The 23,779-nt window shown below is 40.4% G+C and overlaps 1 pseudogene; it reads right to left on the bottom strand.

The window, feature by feature from the left end:
• Positions 1–11,218: 11,218 nt before the first annotated feature.
• LOC139026090 (general transcription factor II-I repeat domain-containing protein 2A-like) lies at positions 11,219–12,498 on the bottom strand (annotated as a pseudogene).
• Positions 12,499–23,779: the final 11,281 nt, after the last annotated feature.

Raw genomic sequence — 23,779 nt, forward strand, 5'->3', positions numbered from 1 at the left:
TTTCTACATTGTAGAATAATAGTGAAGACATCAAAACTATGAAATAACACATATGGAATCATGTAGTAACCAAAAAAGTGTTGAACAAATCTAAATATATTTGAGATTTGAGATTCTTCAAAACAGCCACCCTTTGCCTTGATGACAGCTTTTGCACACTCTTGGCATTCTCTCAACCAGCTTCATGAGGTGGTCACCTGGAATGCATTTCAATTAACAGGTGTGCCTTGTTAAAAGTTAATTTGTGTAATTTCTTTCCTACATAATGTGTTTGAGCCAATCAGTTGTGTTGTCAGTTGTGTTGTAGTCTCCCGGGTGGCGCAGTGGTCTAGGGCACTGCATCGCAGTGCTAGCTGCGCCACCAGAGTCTCTGGGTTCACGCCCAGGCTCTGTCGCAGCCGGCCGCAACCGGGAGGTCCGTGGGGCGACGCACAATTGGCATAGCGTCGTCCGGGTTAGGGAGGGTTTGGCCGGTAGGGATATCCTTGTCTCAGTATGTAAAAAATAAATAAAAATAATAATAATAATAATAATTAAAATAAATAAATAAATAAATACAAAAAAAAATAAAAAATTAATAAAATGTATGCACTCTACTGTAAGTCGCTCTGGATAAGAGCGTCTGCTAAATGACTAAAATGTAATGTAAATGTGTTGTGACAAGGTAGGTGTGGTATACAGAAGATAGCCCTATTAGATCAACAACCAAGTCCATATTATGGCAAGAACAGCTCAAATTTTTTATTTATTCATTTTTATTTTACTAGGCAAGTCAGTTAATAACAAATTCTTATTTTCAATGACGGCCTAGGAACAGTGGGTTAAATGCCTTGTTCAGGGACAGAACGACAGATTTTTACCTTGTCAGCTCAGGGATTCGATCTTGCAACCTTTCGGTTACTAGTCCAACGCTCTAACCAAGAGAAACGACAGTCCATCATTACTTTCAGTCATGAAGGTCAGTCAATGCAGAACATTTCAAGAACTTTGAACGTTTCTTCAAGTGCAGTCGCAAAAACCATCAAGCGCTATGATGAAACTGGCTCTCATGAGGACCGCCACAGGAAAGGAAGACCCAGAGTTACCTCTGCTGTAGAGGATAAGTTCATTAGAGTTAACTGCACCTCAGATTGCAGCCCAAATAAATGCTTCACAGAGTTCAAGTAACAGACACATCTCAACATTAACTGTCCAGAGGAGACTACGTGAATCAGGCCTTCATGGTCAAATTGTTGCAAAGAAGCCACTACTAAAGGACAACAATAATAAAAAGGGACTTCCTTGGACTAAGAAACACAAGCAATGGACATTAGACCGGTGAAAATCTGTCCTTTGGTCTGATGAGTCCAAAGATTTTTGGTTCCAACTGCCGTGTCTTTGTGAGACGCAGAGTAGGTGAACGGATGATCTCCACATGTATGGTTCCCACCGTGAAGCATGGAGGGGGAGGTGTGATAGTGTGGGGGGGCTTTGCTTGTGACACTGTTGTGATTTATTTAGAATTCAAGGTCCTTTTAACCAGCATGGCTACCACAGCATTCTGCAGCGATACGCCATCCCATCTGGTTTGCGCTTAGTGGGACTATCATTTGTTTTTTAACGGGACAATAACCCAACACCTCCAGAATGTGGAATGGCTATTTGACCAAGAAGGAGAGTGATGGATTGCTGCATCAAATGACCTGGCCTCCACAATCACCCAACCTCAACCCAGTTGAGATGGTTTGGCATGAGTTGGACCGCAGAGTGAAGGAAAAGCAGCCAACAAGTGCTCAGCATATGTGGAACTTTAAAAAAACAAGTAACATTTATTTAACTAGGCAAGTCAGTTAAGAACAACTTTGTATTTACAATGATGGACTACCAAAAGGCAAAAGACCTCCTGCAGGGACGTGGGCTTGATTACATTATTATATATATTTTTAAATAGGACAAAACCCACATCACGACAAGAGAGACACCACAACACTACATAAAGAGAGACATAAGACAACAACATAGCATGGCAGCAACACATGAAAAACACAGCAGGGTAGCAACACAAAACATGGTACAAACATTATTCGGCACAGACAACAGCACAAAGGCCAAGAAGGTAGAGACAACAATACATCACACGAAGAAGCCACAACTGTCAGTAAGCGTGTCTATGATTGAGTCTTTGAATGAAGAGATGGAGATAAAACTGTCCAATTTTAGTGTTTTTTGCAGCTCGTTCCAGTCGCTAGCTGCAGCGAACTGAAAAGAGGAGCGCTCCAGAGATGCTTCGGGGACCTTTAACAGAATGTGACTGGCAGAACGGGTGTTGTATGTGGAGGATGAGGGCTGCAGTAGGTATCTCAGATAGTGGAGAGTGAAGCCGAAGAGGGTTTTATAAATAATCATCAACAAGTGGGTCTTGTGACCGGTATACAGAGATGACCAGTTTGCGGAGGAGTATAAAGTGCAGTGATGTGTCCTATAAGGAGCATTGGTGGAAAATCTGTTGGCCGAATGGTAAAGAACATCTAGCCGCTCGAGAGCACCCTTACCTGCCGATCTATAAATTACGTCTCCGTAGTATAGCATGGGTAGGATGTTCATCTGAATCAGGGTTAGTTTGACAGCTGGGGTGAAAGAGGAGCAATTACGATAGAGGAAACCCTGTCTAGATTTAACCTTAGCCTGCAGCTTTGATATGTGCTGAGAGAAGGACAGTGTACCATCTAGCCATACTCCAAAATACTTCTATGGGATGACTTCCTCAAGCTCTAAACCTTCAGAGGTAGTAATCACATCGGTGGGGAGAGGGGCATTCTTTGTTTGGTATACAGTATTTGTAAGGCCTTAACCATGCATTTTTCCAGACAATGTCAGGAATAAGCATGTTCCAGAAAAACTTTCCTTGCGGTGTAAGTTGGTTTTGTGAATGAAGAATTTGTCTTATATATTTATTACAACAAGATCTCTCAAGTAAGCCCACGCCTTCCAATCTGAGTTCTGGATCAACTTTGTGGTCATTCCGAAAACTAAGATGAGTTTTCATTAGTGTAGTTAGACCACTGGGAACGGCTTTGATCACAGAAATAAACAATCTGAAAGGTATTGGAAACTCTTTCAATGTTATAAATTGTTCATTTGTGAGAATATTACCCTTGTTGTCGAAAATATCAAGAACAAAGTCAARATTCCTCTCATGCCAGCTGGGGTAGAACAATTCCTTATTCCTTATAGTTATGTCTGAATTATTCCACAAAAGAGCTTTATGTGGGGYAAAATTGTGCAGGAAACATATTTTCCAGGCCATTAAAGCTTGTTGGTGAAACCTAGCTAATTTAGCAGGTAATCTTTCAGGAATATAATTACATTTCAGTAAAAATTGAAGACCTCCCAATTTATTAAACACATTATTTGGAATGAAATACCATATTGAATCAGTATTGATCAAACATTTTTTCAACCAGTTTATCTTGAAAGTGTTATTTATGTCAACAAAATCCAACACTTCTAGACCTCCTTCAGCTCTTTTGTTAGAAAGTACAGATTCTTTTAGTTTGTGAGACTTATTTTTCCAGATGAAGTCAAGAAAGGTCTAATTGATCTCTTTACAAGTAGCAGGATTTACACATAATGATAATGAGGGGTACACAAAACGAGACAGTCCCTCTGCCTTGGACAGAAGTACTCTCCCAAGTACAGAAAGATCTCTTTGTAGCCAATTATTAAATATATTTTTAGTTCTCTTAATTTTAGGAGAGAAATTCAAATGTTGTCTGACTAAGTGTTTTTTTGACAGATGTATTCGTAAATTCAGCATTAATCCTGATGCAATAGAAAATGTAGTTATAGCATTAAGGGCATGGGCGACCTGGTCTTTGTCTCGTAAGAAAAGAGTAGTATCATCAGCCAGTTGGGAGATTTTGATTCCTTTGTTAAAAATGGGTAAGCCATACAAATTTGCATTATTCAGAATATCTAGAGATAGAAGTTCCACAACCAAAATGAATAAAAATGGCGAAATTGGGCATCCCTGTCGTACACTTCTGTTGATACTGAATCTTTTGGAAGTATTAAGGTTTAGTAGCACATAACTATTTATATCTTTGTAAAACATGGAAATTACTTTAATAAACTTTTCACCAAATCCAAAAAGTTTAAGAGACCTAAAGAGAAATTCATGTTCAATTGTGTCAAAGGCTTTACAGAAGTCCAAAAATAGGACAACCGCATCTGAGTCAATTGCATCTGAATAATCTATAAGGTCCAAGACTAAAAGAATGTTAGAGCTTATGTGACGGCCCTTCATAAATCCTGTTTGAGTCTCATTTATAATGGTATCTATTCCTTTCTTTCATTTTTTGGCATAAACCAGAGCAATCAATTTGTAATCAACATTTAATAAAGTAATTGGTCTCCAATTGTCAACGAGAGAAGGGTCTTTATCGGGCTTCGGAACCAATGAAATAAGGCCCTGTTTCATAGTGGAGACCATTTCCCCATTTTTAATGCAATCTTGAAACATTGAAAATCGGGTCTTCTAGTAACTTCCAAAACTGTCTATAGAATTCAACTGACAGGCCATCAGGGCCTGGTGATTTCCCTTTTTTCATTGAATTCAGAGACTCTCTAATTTCTTCAATTGACACAGGTGAATTGCAAACTGATTGGAAATCATCCTCAATTACAGGGACATAATTCTGAATGTGGCAAATGTAGCTTTCACAACCATCTTCCTGAAATTGAGAGATGTAAAGGTTGTCATAATAGGAATTGACAAATTATGATATTGTCATGGAATCTTTAATAGCTGCGCAACATTGCTTAGAATCAAGGGCAATGGTGACATCATTGAGGACCTTTTAATGTTGCAGTGACACATCCATAACCTGAGTTGAAACCAGATTGTGTACCAGAGAGAATACTATAGACATCAAGAAAGCCAATCAGTTGATTATTGACAAGTTTTTTCAACACTCTTGATAAACAGGGCAAAATAGAAATAGGCCTATAACAGTTCGGATCAGCTTGATCTTCCCCTTTAAATAAAGGACCGTGGCTGCCTTCCAAGCAATGGGAACCTCCCCAGAAAGGAGAGGCAGATTAAAAAGGTCAGTGTTTGGCTTGGTGATGATAGGGGCAGAAACCTTAAAGAAGAAACAATCTAAACCATCTGACCCAGATGTTTTGTTGGGGTCAAGTTTAAGGAGCTCCTTTAAAACCTCTTGACGCTAGGGGTCAGAATTCTTTTTTTCTTAAAATATCGTTCCCAAGGTAAACTGACATTTTCTCTGGCCCAGATCGTAGAATATGCATATAATTTACAGATTAGGATAGAAAACACTCCAAAGTTTCCTAAACTGTCAAATTATTGTCTGAGTATAACAAAACGTATTCTGCAGACGAAAACCTGAGAAAATATAACCCGGAAGTGGTATTTAAAATTTAAAAAAACAGTGTTTCCTGGACCGTCTTTCTTCCATTTAAAGGGGTATCAACCAGATTCCTTTTCCAATGGCTTCCTCAGGCTGTGACCAGGCTTTAGACATAGTTTCAGGCTTTTATTTTGAAAAATGAGCGAGATGTTTCATAAGTAGTCAGGTGTCCTCCGAATAGTTCCTACGCATGCGAGAGGAGCTCTCCATTTTCCGTTTGTCTCTTAAAGAATAGGTTATGGTCCGGTTGAAATATTATAGATTATGTTTGTTAAAAACAACCTGAGGATTGATTATAAAAAACATTTGACATGTTTCTACGACCATTACGGATACTTTTTGGAATTTGTRGAACGGAACACGGCTTTGYTTTTCTSAACATAATYCGCAACCCAWATYGCGTTTTTTTGTGATAAAAGTAATATTTATCGAACAAAAATAACATTTGTTGTGTAACTGGGAGTCTCGTGAGTGGAAACATCCGAAGATTATCAAAGGTAAGCGATTCATTTTATTGCTTTTCTGACTTTCGTGACCAAGCTAACCAAGCTAATATAAGGCTAGCTGTTGTAGCATTGAAAGCTACACTCACAAAAGCTTGGATTTCTTTCGCTGTAAAGTATATTTTCAAAATCTGACACGATAGGTGGATTAAAATCAGACAAGCTAAGCTGTGTTCTTCATCTTTTTCATCTTCCATCTTCCTTTCAGGACCGGAACGAGGCTGTAGATTTCTCAACATAACGCGCAACCCAAATGGCGTTTTTTTTGTTATAAAAGTAATATTTATCGAACAAAAATAACATTTATTGTGTATCTGGGAGTCTCGTGAGTGCAAACATCCGAAGATTATCTAAGGTAAGCGATTCATTTTATTGCTTTTCTGACTTTCGTGACCATGCTAATTTGGGGCTAGCTGTTGTAGCATTGAAAGCTACACTCACAAAAGCTTGGATTTCTTTCGCTGTAAAGTATATTTTCAAAATCTGACACGATAGGTGGATTAACAACAAGCTAAGCTGTGTTCTGGTATATTTCACTTGTGATTGCATGATTATAAATATTTGTAGTAATATTTTTGCATTTGGCGCCCTGCAATTCTAGTGGTTGTTTAGGAAAGTGATCCCGTAAAAGGGATCCGTAGCACAGAGAAGTTAAGACCTCGGACTCAGTGACCGCCTGCAGGGAGAAACTTTGTAGCGGGGCAGGGGAGAAAAAGGGAGGAGCATCGGGCTAGTTGCATTAGAAGGGTTGGGAGATGAGAAATGTTGGATGGGCAAGGAGGCATGGCTGAGTCAAATAGGAATCCTGACTTAATGAAGTGGTGATTAAAGAGCTCAGCCATGTTCTCCTTGTCAGTAACAACCACTTCATCAACATTAAGGTACATGGGCAGCTGTGAGGAGGAGGGTTTATTCTCCAGATCTTTAACCATTTTCCAGAACTTCTTGGGGTTAGACCCACAGAGAGAGAACTMCTCCTTAAAGTAACTAACTTTGGCCTTCCGGATAGCCTGAGTGCACTTATTTCTCATTTGCCTGAACGAGTGCCAGTCAGCCTGAGTATGCATGTGCCGAGCTTTTCGCCAAATGAAATTCTTGAGGTGGAGTAACTCTGCCAGATCACGATCGAACTAGGGGCTAAACATGTTTTCAATTCTCATTTTATTTTTGGGGGCGTGTTTGTTAACAATACCACTGAAAATATAAAAAAAGAAGGTCCAAGCGTCTTCGACAGAGCGGATCAAGCTGATTCAATACCAATTTACAGAGGCCAGGTTATGAAGGAAGGCTTCCTCATCAAAGTTGTTTAGCAAGCGTCTATGACAAATCAGGACAGGTAATTTCACTGAGCAGCCATTATGAACACAGGCTGTAAAACAGTGATCACTAAGGTCAACACAGAAAAGGCCAGACTGATTGACTAGAGCGTCAACTCACTTGGAGCCTGTTCTAGTGGGTACTATTCTATTAAACAGATATGATTGTCTGTCATGTATAATAGGGAATCATGTTAGCTTAAATAACATTTCTTCTTAACGTTTTACCTTACCGACTACACCTCACTTGGCACAGGTCTGAGTCATCCCTGATTAGAGGGGCTAGATGAAAAGTGCTGCGGAGGTTGTGTGTGTGTGTGTGTGTGTATGTCTGTGTCAGAGAGAGGGTTAGGTTGTTGACAAATATTTGGTTTGATCTTGAGCAGCCTGTCCTCAGTCTGCTGAATTATGTAAATATATGTGTGTGTGTTTGTGTGTGTATGTTTTAAGATAAAGAATGGTCTCTTCTGCAGAGTCACAGTAAGATGAGTGATCAGATGTGAAAGACAGTCAAACTCAATCAGGACAAATATGCTATGAATGTGACACACACACACACACACACAGTCTTGTATAACTGACCCTGTGGGTACACGTAATTCAGTCCCATTCAAAATCCTATTTTCCCTAACCCCTAACACTTAGCTTAACCCTAACCTTAACCCAAAAACCTAACCTTTACCCTAAACCTAACCCTAGCTACACACACATACACACGCACACACACACAGTTGACTCCCCTGATCTTGCTCTGTCTCAACCCTGTATGTACTACATCATCTGTACAATTGTGTTTTCCAGTAAGAGGGCCACTAGAGACTATGCTGGATTAACATAAAGAAGTATTAGAAGGGTTACATCATAGTGAAAGTACTGGAAGTTGCAAGAAGCACCAGGAAGTACACATTGCCTCTTGCCCCATATAGTAAAAGGTAGCGCATTATATGGGGAATATGCCTAAAGTGAAAAGTGGTGTACTGTATGGGGAGTAAGGCTCAAGCAGAAAGTAGTATTTTGCATGGGAATAGGGTGTCATTTGAGACTGTATTTCGATCTACCTATTTCTGTCTACCTAAGGTACTACTGAATTACTACACAAAACCTATTTGTGCAGTAGTGACTATGTAGAGACGCGTAGGGATTTAGGTTGTGAATGTGTAGTTTATGCACTACTCAACTAGAGTTTTGTAGTCTTTCCAGTAGTATTCAGGTAGAGGTTTTTGCTGTTTGATGTTGGTAGATGTTAGTAAATAAATAGTCAAAACATTACAGCTTTACTACACAGGTGCGGCATAATACACACTTTTACATGAAATTGGACAAATATAAGCACCCACCTAATTATTTATAGTTAATATTATTTTTATTAAACAGTCTTTCTTAATAGTAATCAGGTACAGTTTTTACTACTTGATGTTAGTAGTAAATTAGTAGTCACAACACTACAACCAGACTACACCGGCTTTTCGTGACCGCAGAAGAAGGCAAAACAGGAAGTAGTTGATTGTTGTTATCTACTGTTTTTGACAATCCCGAATGTAGTCATCCTCATTGTTTATCAAATGTTTTTCTGTGTTTTATGTGATGTCTGTTAGCTGATGATTAATAATGGCTTATAATTGGTTGTCTCGTGCCTGTCTTTGGTTGTGCTTGTCTTTATTTTCTAAAAGGTTACGTTGTGAAGAAATGTGGCTGCAAAAAAAGAAGGAGGATCTGAAGATAGTTATTGTCACGTCGTGTATGTAGGTGGCAGGGAAGTCAAGCGCAGGAGAATTAAACTTGGTATAAATGGAGTATTTTAATAACTTAAAACACAAACTCCAAAACCAAAGTCCATAATAAAATAAATGTGGGTACAAGAACCCGTCGCACACCAATCTATAGAACATGAACATAACAATAAACAATCTCTGACAAGGACATGAGGGGAAACAGAGGGGTAAATACACAACATATATGAATGGGATTGGAACCTGGTGTGTAAGAAGACCAGACAAAACCAATGGAAAATGAAACATAGATCAATGATGGCTAGAAGACCGGTGACGTTGATCGCCGAGCATCGCCCGAACAAGGAGAGGCATCGACTTCGGCAGAAGTCGTGACAGTTATGTCAAAACTGAATGAGGACAAGGCCTCAAAGGGATTAACAAAAGTGTAAATATGTAATGAATTTCATTTAAAAAAAATTGAAGTTATTATTATTTGTTGTTTGATAATATAACTACAGTTAGAAACTTGAGGAAATAACATGTGCAATAGTCAAGTACATCTTAGTCAGAACGACTTACAGGAGCCATTAGGGTTAAGGGCCTTGCTCAAGTAAACATTGACAGATATTTTACTAAGTCGTCTTGGGGATTTGAACCAGCAACCTTTTGGTTAGATGACACTTGCCTTCTCATTTTGAGATTAGATTGAGATAGCGTAGACAACTATTGTAGGTTTATAATTTGTTTATGTACAAGTTCTGAAAACGCACAGAAACCTGTTTATTTTCATACACTATAGTTGTGGCTGCCCATAAGGTTATAGCATCACATTGTATTTAAAACATGGTTTATATATTATTGTTGTAATCCACTATTATTTTGGACTGAATCCTCCAAGGATTTCCATTGGAAATCATTTATGCATATTGCCACCAGCAGGAGGCGCGGTATGAACATCTCCCCTCAACAACACTCGAAGAAAGATGTCTGTGACAACTCAAACCGTTTATGGTGAAAACTCGAACTGTTTTACCTTCTGTCTCCTTTTTCTTCTGTTAAACAGGTACTGTATGTGGTGTACACAAGCACATGATCTATAGAAAATGTTAGAGTCTAAATGGTTGTCTGAGTGATACTTACCGTTTATATGGAAAGTTTAAATGTGTAAATTGATCGAGGGAAAACCGTTAGCAATCTTGACATTGAGATGACTGGGTTTTGCGTCTAAGCTTGGCTAGCCCATAGGATAACGTAAGAAATGGCACCAGCTAATATTTTGGTTTGAATTTATTGATTTATAGCTCATCTGAGGTGATACTGTGGTTTATTTTCTACTTCGTTTATATTATCTAGGCCCTGTATGTCCCCATCCAAGTGTTCTATATTACAGAGTTTTATTTAGAAAAACGATATGCTAATGCTAAGCTAAATGCGCTAACGCTAGCCTGTCAAGTCTATAGGGTTGCTATTAGCTTAGCGGCTACCGTTAGCTTGCTCAGTTTTGAGATGACTGCATTGGTTTATGGTTTATTTAGCTAAAGGTTAAAACAGGCCTCCTTATATGTGCATTTCTTTTCATTAAAACAGTACATTATTGTTAATTTTTATATCATCAGAGTTTAAGATAAATACTGAGAAGGTTTATTTTGTATTACAAGTCAATTTACAGTATTAGCTAGCATGTCTATTTTAAATACAGAGGATGTATTATGTTACTGTACTTACAGTACTTTCTAGTCTTTTACAGCATCTGGCTGAATTATTAATGTTTTCCAGGCTCAAACGTTATGGTCCAAAAAGAACATCTGGAGGGCGGCCATGCAACCAGGCCAACAGTTCCACTGATGGCAAGAGCGCTGTTGGGTGCTTTTGATGTTTGCATGTTGCTGAAAAGCAACCTGAGAGGTATGTACAGAGATTGTATAGACCAGGCCTGGACAATTATTTTCCATGGAGGGCCACATTAGAATAGATTTTTGCCATCACAGGCCAGAATCATATTACAGGATTATACATCATGTGTATGACTATGTTGACAGATATATCTACTGTAAATCATGTCCAGATATGCTACTTAATTTTACTTCTTTAACATGCAAAGAAATAAACCACATCCATGTTCTCCTTTTGGTAGGTATTTTCATTATTAAACATCAATGAACTACACGGAGGGAAAAGTACACTGCATTCAGCACCACGGACAGAACTCTTGTTAACGAGTATGCACAAAAACACAAGAAAGAGAGAGAGCTCAACATTACATTTAAACTACTCAATCAGTGTGAGTAGTGAAGTCTCTGATGGGCATTGACTAAAGCAGTGAAGTCAGGTATAGTTTCTGACGTCACCATGCGCAGGATAGGTGAGAGTCAGTAAGAGATGATCTGTGCCTTGACTTGTTATATTTCATCACTGAAAATGTCTGTTCACATACATAGGTTGACACAAACAGTACAAACATCTTATAATCTTTGGAAAGTTTTGTTCATTGAGAGATGCATAGAACCTCGTCAGTGACATTGTTTTGAATAGTTCTCCAATCACTGCATCAGACTGAAGATCGATAAGCTCAAGTTGCAGGTCAGTGGGAGCGTTATCCACATTGAAGGTGAAAGGAAAGGAAACCAACAGCATGTCATTTTCCAACACTTTGAAATCCTCAAAACGACGAGAAAACTCACTGTTCAAAGTACGCAGCAGCAATGTATACTTCTCCCGCTGGTCATCTAATAGGGAACAGACGAGTAGTGTCGGAAGGTTGGTGAGATTGTTGGCTTCTACTTGGAGGATCAGGATGAGTAATTTTCCCATGAAGGCTTTGACAAGGCTGTACATCTGATTTGCAAAAAGGCCCTTCCCTTGTAGTTTAGAATTCAGTTCATCATGAGGACCATGATGTTCACGGTGAAGGCAAAATCAAAAATGTATCTTGTAGTTGAGGGAAATCCACATATTTTCCTTTAATTTGCAAAAACTCAGCAATCTCCGACTTCAGGTCCCACGAACCTTCCCCAAACTCAGCCATCTCACGTTTGTGTGGTAGGGAGATCTGCATGACCCAACTGTCTCTTCCAACAGTGAGACAAACTGGTTTAAAGATTTTGATCTTATGACGTTTACCACTTTAGTGACTGTATCCACAACATGGCTCATTTTCAGAACACATTTACAGAGCACCTCCTGATGGATAATGCAATGCAGGAAACAAATTTTCTGATCTGGGTTCAGTTCAGCTACTTGATCTTGTATCCTTTTTAAAAGGTCAACGTTTTTTCCTGTCAAGTTTGGGCACCCATCAGTGGCCCCACTGGATAACTTTTCAAAACTCAGTCACAGCTTTGCCACACACTTATTAACCTCCTCCAATAAATCTTTCCCTGTGGTTGTGCTCTTCATTGACTGCGCTGAAGCAAGCTCCTCTGTAATTTCAAAGTCTGGGGTATGCCTTGTAAGAATATCAACAACTGCGCCGTGTCACGTGCGTATCACTGCTCTCATCCAGGGTCAAGGAGAAATAGGTGAAATCCTTTACCTTGTCTTTCAACTGTTGTTCCATATTCTCTGCGATGTCCTCAACACACCGTGTCACTGTTCGTGTCACGTTCTGACCTTAGTTCCTTTTTTATGTCTTTATTTTAGTTTGGTCAGGGCGTGAGTTGGGGTGGGCATTCTATGTTGTTTTTTTATGTTTTGTTCTAGTCGTTATATTTCTATGTGTTTGGCCTAGTATGGTTCTCAATCAGAGGCAGGTGTCGATCGTTGTCTCTGATTGAGAATCATACTTAGGTAGCCTGTTTTCCCACTATGGGTTGTGGGTAGTTATTTTCTGTTTAGTGTTTTTTGTTTGCACCTTACAGAACTGTTCGTTTGTTCGGTTTGTTGTTTTTGTTCAGTATTCATTCTTTATTAAATTATTATGAACACGTACCATGCTGCACTTTGGTCCTCTTCTCCTTCCACCAACGACAATCGTTACAGAACTACCCACCAACCAAGGACCAAGCAGCGTGGTAAACGGGAGCAGAGAATTATGGACTCATGGACATGGGAGGAGATACTAGACGGGAAATATCGCCGCCCCAAGGAAGAACTGGAGGCAGCGAAAGCTGAGCGGCGGCGATATGAGGAGGTAGCACGGCAGCGCGACAGGCACGAGAGGCAACCCCCAAAAAATTTTGGGGGGTGGCACACGGGGTGTGTGGCAGAGTCAGGTTGGAGACCTGAGCCCACTCCTTGTGCTTATCGTAAGCAGCGCTGTACTGGTCAGGCACCGTGTTATGCAGTTAAGCGCACGGTGTCGCCAGTACGCGCCCATAGCCCCCCGAAAGTGTCATGCGAGTGTGGGCATCCAGCCAGGGCGTATTGTGCCGGCTCAGCGTGTCTGGTCTCCGGTACGCCGTTTCGGTCCAGGGTATCCTGCGCCGGCTCTGTGTGCTGTGTCTCCGGGGCGCTGGGAGGGTGCAGTGCGTCCTATGCCTGCGCTCTGCTCGTGCCGGGCGAATGTGTGCATTGAGTCTATGGGAGAGGTGCGAGTGGTATGCACCAGATCTCCAGTGCTCACTCACAGCCCGGTTCAACCTGTGCCTGCACTCTGGAGGGTCCGGGCTAGAGTAGTCATCCAGCCTGGGGGAGTGGTGCCAAGGCTGCGCACCAGAGCTCCAGTGCTCCCCCACAGCCCYGTCCTTCCGGTGCCTCCTCCAAGCACCAGGCCTCCTGTAGGTCTCCCCAGCCTGGTGGGTCCTGTGGCAGCCCCACGCACCAGGCTGTCTCTCCGTCTCCTCCCTCCAGGGTCTCTCTCCAAGCCAGAGCTGCCCGTCTGTCCTGAGCCGCCCGTCAGTCAGGAGCCGCCTGAGCCGCCCGTCAGTCCAGAGGCGCCCTCTACTAGGGAATTTCTGTGTAATTTCTAGCTAGCTACTATTTGTAACTGTGACGTACGTGTGTGTCAACCTGTCAGTCACTGTTTGTCCTTGTGCAGTTGTTATTTATACGTGCCTTCAAAAGAAATGTCCCACAAGCGGTGGGAGTTAAATCATTACACAAAGGCAAGTATTCATTGGGCTTTAAATTTGAGTAACAAATACGTTTTTCAAAACTTTACTATCGCAAATTCTTTATGTGATCTGAGCATGATTCCGCAGGCCGTATTGCATCAGGTCGCGGGCTCCATACGGCCTTAAGGCCGGCCTTTGCCCAGGCCTGGTATAGACCGTAGAATTAGAAATACTATAAGGGGCATAAGCCCTTAGATCATGGCTTGGAGGGGCTCGGGCCTTGGGAGTGATGGAGGAGCTTTCCCAGTTTGAAGAATATCAAAAGACATTGGGTCATTTCTTGAGGGACTCCATCTCAGAATGCACATTTAAGGATAACAAGTAGCTAGTTGCTGCTCACCCAAACCAACATTGTTTCTGGTGAGAATGTCCATTTTACTATGGGGAAATGGAAAGGGAAAGGGGGATACCTAGTCAGTTGTAGAACTGAATGCATTCAAATGTGTCTTCAACATGTAACCCCACCCCTCTGAACCAGAGAGGTGGGCGTGGCTGCCTTAATTGACATCCATGGCTGTGGTACAGTAAAACAGTGCCTTCGGAATGTATTCAGACCCCTTGAATTTTTTTTTTTTTTTAAAGGTCCTCATCAATACACACAATATCCCATAATGACAAAGCAAAAACAGGTTTTTAGAATATTTTTTTTAATTAATATAAAAATAAAGAAATATCAAATTTACATAAGTATTCAGATCCTTTACTCGGTACTTTGGTGAAGCACGTTTGGCAGCGATTACAGCATCGAGTCTTGGGTATGACGCTACAAGCTTGGCACACTTGTATTTGGGGAGTTCTTCTCTGCAGATCCTCTCAATCTCTGTCAGGTTGGATGGGGAGCATTGCTGCACAGCTATTTATATAGGTCTCTCCAGAGATGTTCGATCGGGCTCTGGCTGGGCCACTTAAGGACATTCAGTGTAGAGGTTGACCGATTATGATTTTTCAACACCGATACCGATTATTGGAGGACCAAAAAAAGCCGATACTGATTAATTCAACAATACTGAATGAACACTTATTTTAACTTAATATAATACATCAATAAAATCAAATTAGCCTCAAATAAATAATGAAACATGTTCAATTTGGTTTAAATAATGCAAAAACAAAGTGTTGGAGAAGAAAGTAAATATGCAATATGTGCCATGTAAGAAAGCTAACGTTTAAGTTCCTTGCTCAGAACATGAGAACATATGAAAGCTGGTGGTTCCTTTTAACATGAGTCTTCAATATTCCCAGGTAAGAAGTTTTAGGTTGTAGTTATTATAGGACTATTTCTCTCTATACCATTTGTATTTCATTAACCTTTGACTATTGGATGTTCTTATAGGCACTTTAGTATTGCCAGTGTAACAGTATAGCTTCCATCCTTCTCCTCGCTCCTACCTGGGCTCGAACCAGGAACACAACGACAACAGCCACCCTCGAAGCAGCGTTACCCATGCAGAGCAAGGGGAATAACTACTCCAAGTCTCAGAGCGAGTGACGTTTGAAACGCTATTAGCGCGCACCCCGCTAACTAGCTAGCCATTTCACATCGGTTACACCAGCCTAATCTCGGGAGTTGATAGGCTTGAAGCACAGCGAAGAGCTTCTGGCAAAACGCAGGAAAGTGCTGTTTGAATGAATGCTTACGAGCCTGCTGCTGCCTACCACCGCTCAGTCAGACTGCTCTATCAAATCATAGACTTAGTTATAACATAATAACACACAGAAATACGAGCCTTAGGTCATTAGCCTGTCTAGCCCCGGGGTTCCGCTAGCGGAACTCCTCCCACATTCCACTGAAAAGGCAGAGCGCAAAATAAAAAAAATATTTTTGAGAAATATTTAACTTTCACACATTAACAAGTCCAATACAGCAAATGAAAGATACACATCTTGTGAATCCAGTCAACATGTCCGATTTTTTAAATGTTTTATAGCGAAAACACCACGTATATTTATGTTAGCTCACCACCAAATACAAAAAAGCACAGACATTTTTCACAGCACAGGTAGCATGCACAAAACCAACCAAACTAACCAAGAACCAACCAAACTAACCAAGAAACAACTTCATCAGATGACAGTCTTATAACATGTTACACAATAAATCTATGTTTTGTTCGAAAAATGTGCATATTTGAGGTATAAATCAGTTTTACATTGCAGCTACCATCACAGCTACCATCAGAAATAGCACCGAAGCAGCCAGAGTAATTATAGAGACCAACGTGAAATACCTAAATACTCATCATAAAACATTTCTGAAAAATGCATGGTGTACAGCAAATGAAAGACAAACATCTTGTGAATCCAGCCAATATTTCCGATTTTTTAAAGTGTTTTACAGCGAAAACACAATATAGCATTATATTAGCTTACTACAATAGCCTACCACACAACCGCATTCATTCATTCAAGGCACGTTAGCGATAGCGAATAAACCAGCAAAATATATAAATTTTTTCACTAACCTTCATAAACTTCATCAGATGACAGTCCTATAACATCATATTACACAATACATATATGGTTTGTTCGAAAATGTGCATATTTAGAGCTGAAATCCGTGGTTATACATTCTGAAAACTTAGCATCTTTTTACCAGAATGTCCGGATATTTTTCTGACACTCACCTATTCTGACCAAATAACTATTCATAAACTTTACTAGAAAATACATGTTGTATAGGAAATGATAGATACACTAGTTCTTAATGCAATCGCCGTGTTAGAATTCTAAAAAGAACTTCATTACGACATGCAGCTTACGTTATTGCGAGAGAGCGCCCAAAATCTGGGCGCAAACTAAAAGTAAACATGTTCGACAGATATATGAAATAACATCATAAATGGGTCCTACTTTTGATGATCTTCCATCAGAATGTTGTACAAGTGGTCCTTTGTCCAGAACAATCGTTGTTTGGTTTTAGAATGGCATTTTTCCCTCTCGAATGAGCAAGCAAAACTAGCCAAGTGGCGCTAAGCTCTCCTTCGTCACCAAACGCAAAGAACGCAACACGCCTAAACTCCCGAAAAAAATTCAATAATCTAATAAAACTATATTGAAAAAACATACTTTACGATGATATTTTCACATTTATCAAATAAAATCAAAGCCGGAGATATAAGACGTCTATAACAAATGCTTTTCAGAAGCCAATACTGGTGACCTTTATGCGCTTCCTGAACAAAGGAATTCTGGGGTCATGTCATTCCAAGCTCTGTCTTTTGACCATAGAAATACCTAGAAACCCCATTTCACCTCTCACAGCCTATTGACATCTAGTGGAAGGCGTATGAAGTGCATGTATACTAATAGATATCAAGCACATTTATAGGCAGGCCCTGGAACAGAGCCTCGATTTCAGATTTTTCACTTTCTGACAGGAAGTTTGCTGCAAAATGAGTTCTGTTTTACTCACAGATATAATTCAAACGGTTTTAGAAACTTGAGAGTGTTTTCTATCCAATAGTAATAATAATATGCATATTGTACGAGCAAGAATAGAGTACGAGGCAGTTTAAATTGGGCACGATTTTTCCCCAAAGTGAAAATAGCGCCCTCTATCCTCAACAGGTTTTAATATGGTCGAATCCGGGAACTATCATCTCGAAAACAAGACGTTTATTCTTTCAGTGAAATACGGAACCGTTCCGTATTTTATCTAACGGGTGGCATCCATAAGTCTAAATATTCCTGTTACATTGCACAACCTTCAATGTTATGTCATAATTACGTAAAATTCTGGCAAATTAGGCGCATGACAGCCTGCACAAGCAGGCTGTCATGTGCGTTTTACTGAGTAGTGGCTTCCGTCTGACCACTCTACCATAAAGGCCTGATTGGTGGAGTACTGCAGAGATGGTTGTCCCTCTGGAAGGTTCTACCATCTCCACAGAGGAACTCTAGAGCTCTGTCTGAGTGACCATTGGGTTCTTGGTCACCTCCCTAACCAAGGCTCTTCTCCCCCGATTACTCAGTTTAGCCGGGCAGCCAGCTCTAGGAAGAGTCTTGGTGGTTCCAAACTTCTTCCATTTAAGAATGATGGAGGCCACTGTGTACTTGGAGACCTTCAATGCTGCAGAAAATGTTTGTTACCCTTCTCTAGATCTGTGTCTCGACACAATCCTGTCATGGAACTCTACAGACAATTCCTTCGACCTCATGGCCTGGTTTTTGTTCTGACATGCACTGTCAACTCTGGGACCTTATATATACAGGTGTGTGCCTTTCCAAATCATGTCCAATCAATTGAATTTACCACAGGTGGACTCCAATAAAGTTCATCTCAAGGTTGATCAATGGAAACAGGATGCACCTGAGCTTAATTTCAAGTCTCATAGCAAAGGGTCTGAATACTTAAGTAAATTAGGTATTTCAGTAATTAAATGTATTTGCCATAATTGCTACAAAAAATATTTTCCCTTTGTCATTATGGGGTATTGTGTGTAGATTGCTGAGGATTTTTATTTATTTAATCCATTTTAGAATAAGGTTGTAACGTAACAAAATGTGGAAAAAGTCAAGGCGTCTGAATACTTTCCGAAAGCACTGTGTATATACATATATATATTTATATATATATACACTGCTCAAAAAAATAAAGGGAACACTTAAACAACACAATGTAACTCCAAGTCAATCACACTTCTGTGAAATCAAACTGTCCACTTAGGAAGCAACACTGATTGACAATACATTTCACATGCTGTTGTGCAAATGGAACAGACAAAAGGTGGAAATTATAGGCAATTAGCAGGACACCCCCAATAAAGGAGTGGTTCTGCAGGTGGTGACCACAGACCACTTCTCAGTTCCTATGCTTCCTGGCTGATGTTTTGGTCACTTTTGAATGCTGGCGGTGCTTTCACTCTAGTGGTAGCATGAGACGGAGTCTACAACCCACACAAGTGGCTCAGGTAGTGCAGCTCATCCAGGATGGCACATCAATTACATTGTGTTGTTTAAGTGTTCCCTTTATTTTTTTGAGCAGTGTATATATACACAGTGCCTTGCAAAAATATTCATACCCCTGGCATTTTTCCTATTTTGTTGCATTACAACCTGTAATTTAAATGGATTTTCATTTGGATTTCATGTAATGGACATACACAAAATAGTCCAAATTGGTGAAGTGAAATTAAAAAAATAACTTATTTCTAAATATTAACTATGGAAAATTCACCCCCTTTGCTATGAAGCCCCTAAATAAGAGCTGGTGCAACCAATTTCCTTCAGAAGTCACATAATTAGTTAAATGAAGTCCACCTGTGTGCAATCTAAGTGTCACATGATCTGTCACATGATCTCAGAGTATACAGTTGAAGTCGGAAGTTTACATACAGTTAAGTTGGAGTCATTAAAACTCGTTTTTTCAACCACTCAACCATAACGCTCAGGAAGGGGACGCGTTCTTTCTCCTGGAGGTGAACGTACTTTGGTGCGGAAAGTGCAAATCAGTCCCAGAACAATAGCAAACGACCTTGTGAAGATGCTGGAGGAAACAGGTACAAAAGTATCTATATCCACAGTAAAACGAGTCCTATAACGACATAACCTAAATGGCCGATCAGCAAGGAAGAAGCCACTGCTCCAAAACCGCCATAAAAAAAGCTAGACTACGGTTTGTAACTGCACATGGGGACAAAGATCGCACTTTTTGGAGAAATGTCCTCTACAAAGTATTGAGATTGGGGGGGTGAATAGTTATGCACGCTCAAGTTTTCAGTTGTTTTGTCATATTTCTTGTTTATTTCACAATAAATAAATACAAATTGCATCTTCAAAGTGGTAGGCATGTTGTGTAAATCAAATGATTCAAACCCTGCAAAAACTAAATTTAAATTCCACGTTGTAAGGCAACAAAATAGGAAAATTGTTAAGGGGGGGAATACTTTCGCAAGCCACTGTATGTGTGTATGTATTATTTGTAGTGTTGTACAGCTAAGCCAGAGGCATTATCTTTAGACCTAACTGAAATTTAAATATATGGCTGTGTCATTAGGAGATTTATTTATTAAACATTCAACTCATTTAAATTTAACAATTCTAGGTGGCAAAGCTAAATGGGGAGAAGATGGGGAGTAAAAAGACAGATTGGAAAAGTGACATATTACTGTGAGAAGGTTTTTGTTAATCGATTGCAAATAAGCATTTGACAGTGTACGGTGTTGTCATGATATAGTTTAAAAAAGAATATGACTTATAAATGACTCATGGCAGAAAGAATGGTGAATATTATTGTAGACACTGACATGGCTTAAAGGGATACTTCGAATTTCGAGATGTTTTTCTACTTACCCAGAGTCTGACAAACTCATGGGAACCATTTTTAAGTCTGCGTGTTTTGAGATGATTGAAGTTAGTATATTGTTAGCTTAGCGCAATTACTTGAGGTCTTTCACAGTAGCCGCCTCCTCTCAAAAACAGGGAAATAGATTTTCTAACTATTCCAAAGCTGGGTGGTTGGTCATTTATAGTCTTATAAAGTTATACACAGTAAGCAATATTTTACAAATGTGTTAATTTTACTGATAATCACAAGAGACAAGATTCTATCCACTTCCTCAATCTCTGTCCCGTTGGCGTATAGCGATTGCAGCATCATATCTGTCTCGTTATGGCGTCGGTACGCGCACTAGCAGCGCCATTGAGACAGATGCAACATTGCAATCAGCTGGCTGCTGTACCAGGAGACTTCCAGCATTTGTGCTAAACTAATGATATGCTAACTTCAATAATCTCCAAACTGCACGCAGAGACATAAAAATGGTATTCATTAGTTCGTCTGACCAGCCATGCAATCTCCATAGGTAACATTGGCAGTACAATGGCAGGAGAAGAGCTCAGTGACTTTTGACGTGGCACAGTCATAGGATGCCACCTTTCCAACAAGTCAGTTCGTCAAATGTATTCCCTGCTAGAGCTGCCCCAGTTAAATGTAAGTGCTGTTATTGTGAAGTGGAAACATTTAGGAGCAACAACAGCTCAGCTGCAAAGTGGTAGGCCACACAAGCTCACAGAACGAGACCGCCGAGTGCTGAAGCCGTAGCGCGCAAAAATCATCTGTCCTCGGTTGCAACACTCATTAACGAGTTCCAAAACTGCCTCTGGAAGCAACGTCAGCACAATAACTGTTCGTCAAGAGCTTCATGAAATTGGTTTCCATGACCGAGCAGCCACACACAAGCCTAAGATCACCATCCGCAATGCCAAGCGTTGGCTGGAGTGGTGTAAAGCTCGCCGCCATTGGACTCTGGAGCAGTGAAAACACGTTCTCTGGTATGATGTCACGCTTCACCATCTGGCAGTCCGACAGACAAATCTGGGTTTGGCGGATGCCAGGAGAACGCTACCTGCCCCAATACATAGTGCCAATTGTAAAGCTTGTTGGAGGAGGAATATTGGTCTGGGGCTGTTTTTCATGGTTCGGGCTAGGCCCTTTAGTTCCAGTGAAGGGAAATCTTAACGCTGCAGCTTACAATGTCATTGTAGACAATTCTGTGCTTCCAACTTTGTGGCAACAGTTTGGGGAAGGCCCTTTCTTGTTTCTGCATTAAAATGCCCCGTGCACAAAGTTAGGTCCATGCAGAAATGGTTTGTCAATCCCATCAAACACCTTTGGGATAAATTGGAACGCCGACTGCGAGCCAGGCCTAATCTCCCAACATCAGTGCCCGACCTCACTAATGCTTGTGGCTGAATGGAAGCAAGTCCCCGCAGCAATGTTCCAACATCTAGTGGAAAGCCTTTCCAGAAGATTGGAGGCTGTTACAGCAGCAAAGGGGGGACCAACTCCATATTATTGCCCATGATTTTGGAATGAGATGTTTGACAAGCAGGTGTCCACATACTTCTGGTCATGTAGTGTATGTTAACCTGTATTGTGACATACAGTACCAGTCAAAAGTTTGGACATACCTACTCATCAAGGGTTTTTCTTTATTCTTACTGTTTTCTACGTTGTAAAATAATAGTGAAGACATCAAAACTATAAAATAACACATATGGAATCATGTAGTAACAAAAAAAGTGTTAAACAAATAAACATATATTTTAGATTCCTCAAAGTAGCCACCCTTTGCCTTGATGACAGCTTTGCACACTCTTGGCATTCTCTCAACCGGCTTCATGAGGTATTTACCTGGAATGCTTTTCTAATCGTCTTGAAGGAGTTCCCACATATGCTGAGCACTTGTTGGCTGCTTTTCCTTCACTCTTCGGTCCAACTCATCCGAGGAGGATAGAGTGGGAAGGAGAGGAGAAAAGGGGGGAGGGGTGGAGAGAGGAAGGAGAAGAGGGGAGGGAGGAGTGGGAAGAGACGGGATGGAGGAAAGAGGGGGAGAGGAGGGAAGGAGATGGTAAGGGAGAAGGGAAATAATAGGGGTTAGTAGAGGAGAGTAGAGGGGAGGAGAGATAACACTCCGTGTCCTATACACTAGAACGTCTGTGTAGACACAAATACTAGTGTGTGTGCCTGTGCGTGTGCGTGTGCGTGTACATGTGTGTGTGGGTTAGTTGTTTATCCCAGAAAGGAGTTGTGAGAGATGATGGATGGAGGATATTTGCTTGATTATTGTATTCCGTTGAGTAAACGATTCCCACTCAACCCTCACCCCCCGCACACACACATACGCTAGCAGAGGAGAGTCGGTATTCTACCCTTTGAGAGAAAACACTCTGTGTCCTATACACTAGTAAGCCTGTGGAGACGCAAATGCTAGCGTGTGTGTGTGTGTGTGTATGTGAGTTAGTTGTTTATCCCAGCAGGGAGTTTTGGAGGTGATGGATGGAGGATATTTGCTTCATTATTGTCTTCCGTTGAATAAATGATTTCCACTGAGTGACTCAACATCCCTCCCCCAAACACACTCATACAGATTTTGTTTTCTACCTTTTATAACAAACCAGCCACATCAACCCCTACCTGCTGCTCTAATAGAGTACCACAGTATGAGCCATAATACTCATAAAACCTAGTGGTCAAACAGGGAAATGGTTCCAATTCGTTTTTCCACCATTCATTTTTCCCATAGGGGATTTTAGAAACACTTAAAATTAACACTGTGTTTCGTTTAGGCTTACCCTGGCGTGACGTTTTGATAACCATGTAAATCTCTTTAGGACAAGGTGACTTTTATCAATATATTCGCCTGTATTTAAAAAAATAAATACTGCCATGCTAATTTGCTGGTAATGTGGCTATCATAAAGACCTACAAATGCCATGACGATCTGGGCGAGAGTGACGAATCGAAGCAAATGTAATAATCTCTGGATTAGTTATGTAATGTTAGCTAAATTTAGTAACAAATAAATTGGCTACATTTCTTTAAATTTGACAATTCTGTCAACTGTTTTGTGCATGTTTTAAATTGATCCAGTACCTGTTAGCAAAGCTATCCTTTAGATATGAAGTGCAGGACCTTGCAGGGATTTGTAGTTTAGCATGATGTCTACTTTGATGCTGATATTAAATGTTAATCACAAATGACCAGTCACTTTCATAATGAGTTAACGGGAGCGAGGGCAGAGGCGGTTAACTCATTAAGAAAGTGACTGGTCATTTGTGAGCAACATTCATAGCACAGTAAAATGGCCTAGTGGAGACTAGCAAAACAGAAGAGAGATATTAATGTTGTTTTTCCGGATTAGTGATATTGATATCTGTCTGTGGCAATGAGCTGGTGTCATAAGCATGATGTATTGTCTTTCAGAGTGGTTTTAATAAACAGCTTAGTCAAACCAGGACGCCACTGGCCTGAGGAAGAGAGCAGAGTATGAACCAGATAAATTA

Source organism: Salvelinus sp. IW2-2015, linkage group LG4q.1:29, assembly GCF_002910315.2.
Source record: "Salvelinus sp. IW2-2015 linkage group LG4q.1:29, ASM291031v2, whole genome shotgun sequence".
Taxonomy (NCBI): domain Eukaryota; kingdom Metazoa; phylum Chordata; class Actinopteri; order Salmoniformes; family Salmonidae; genus Salvelinus; species Salvelinus sp. IW2-2015.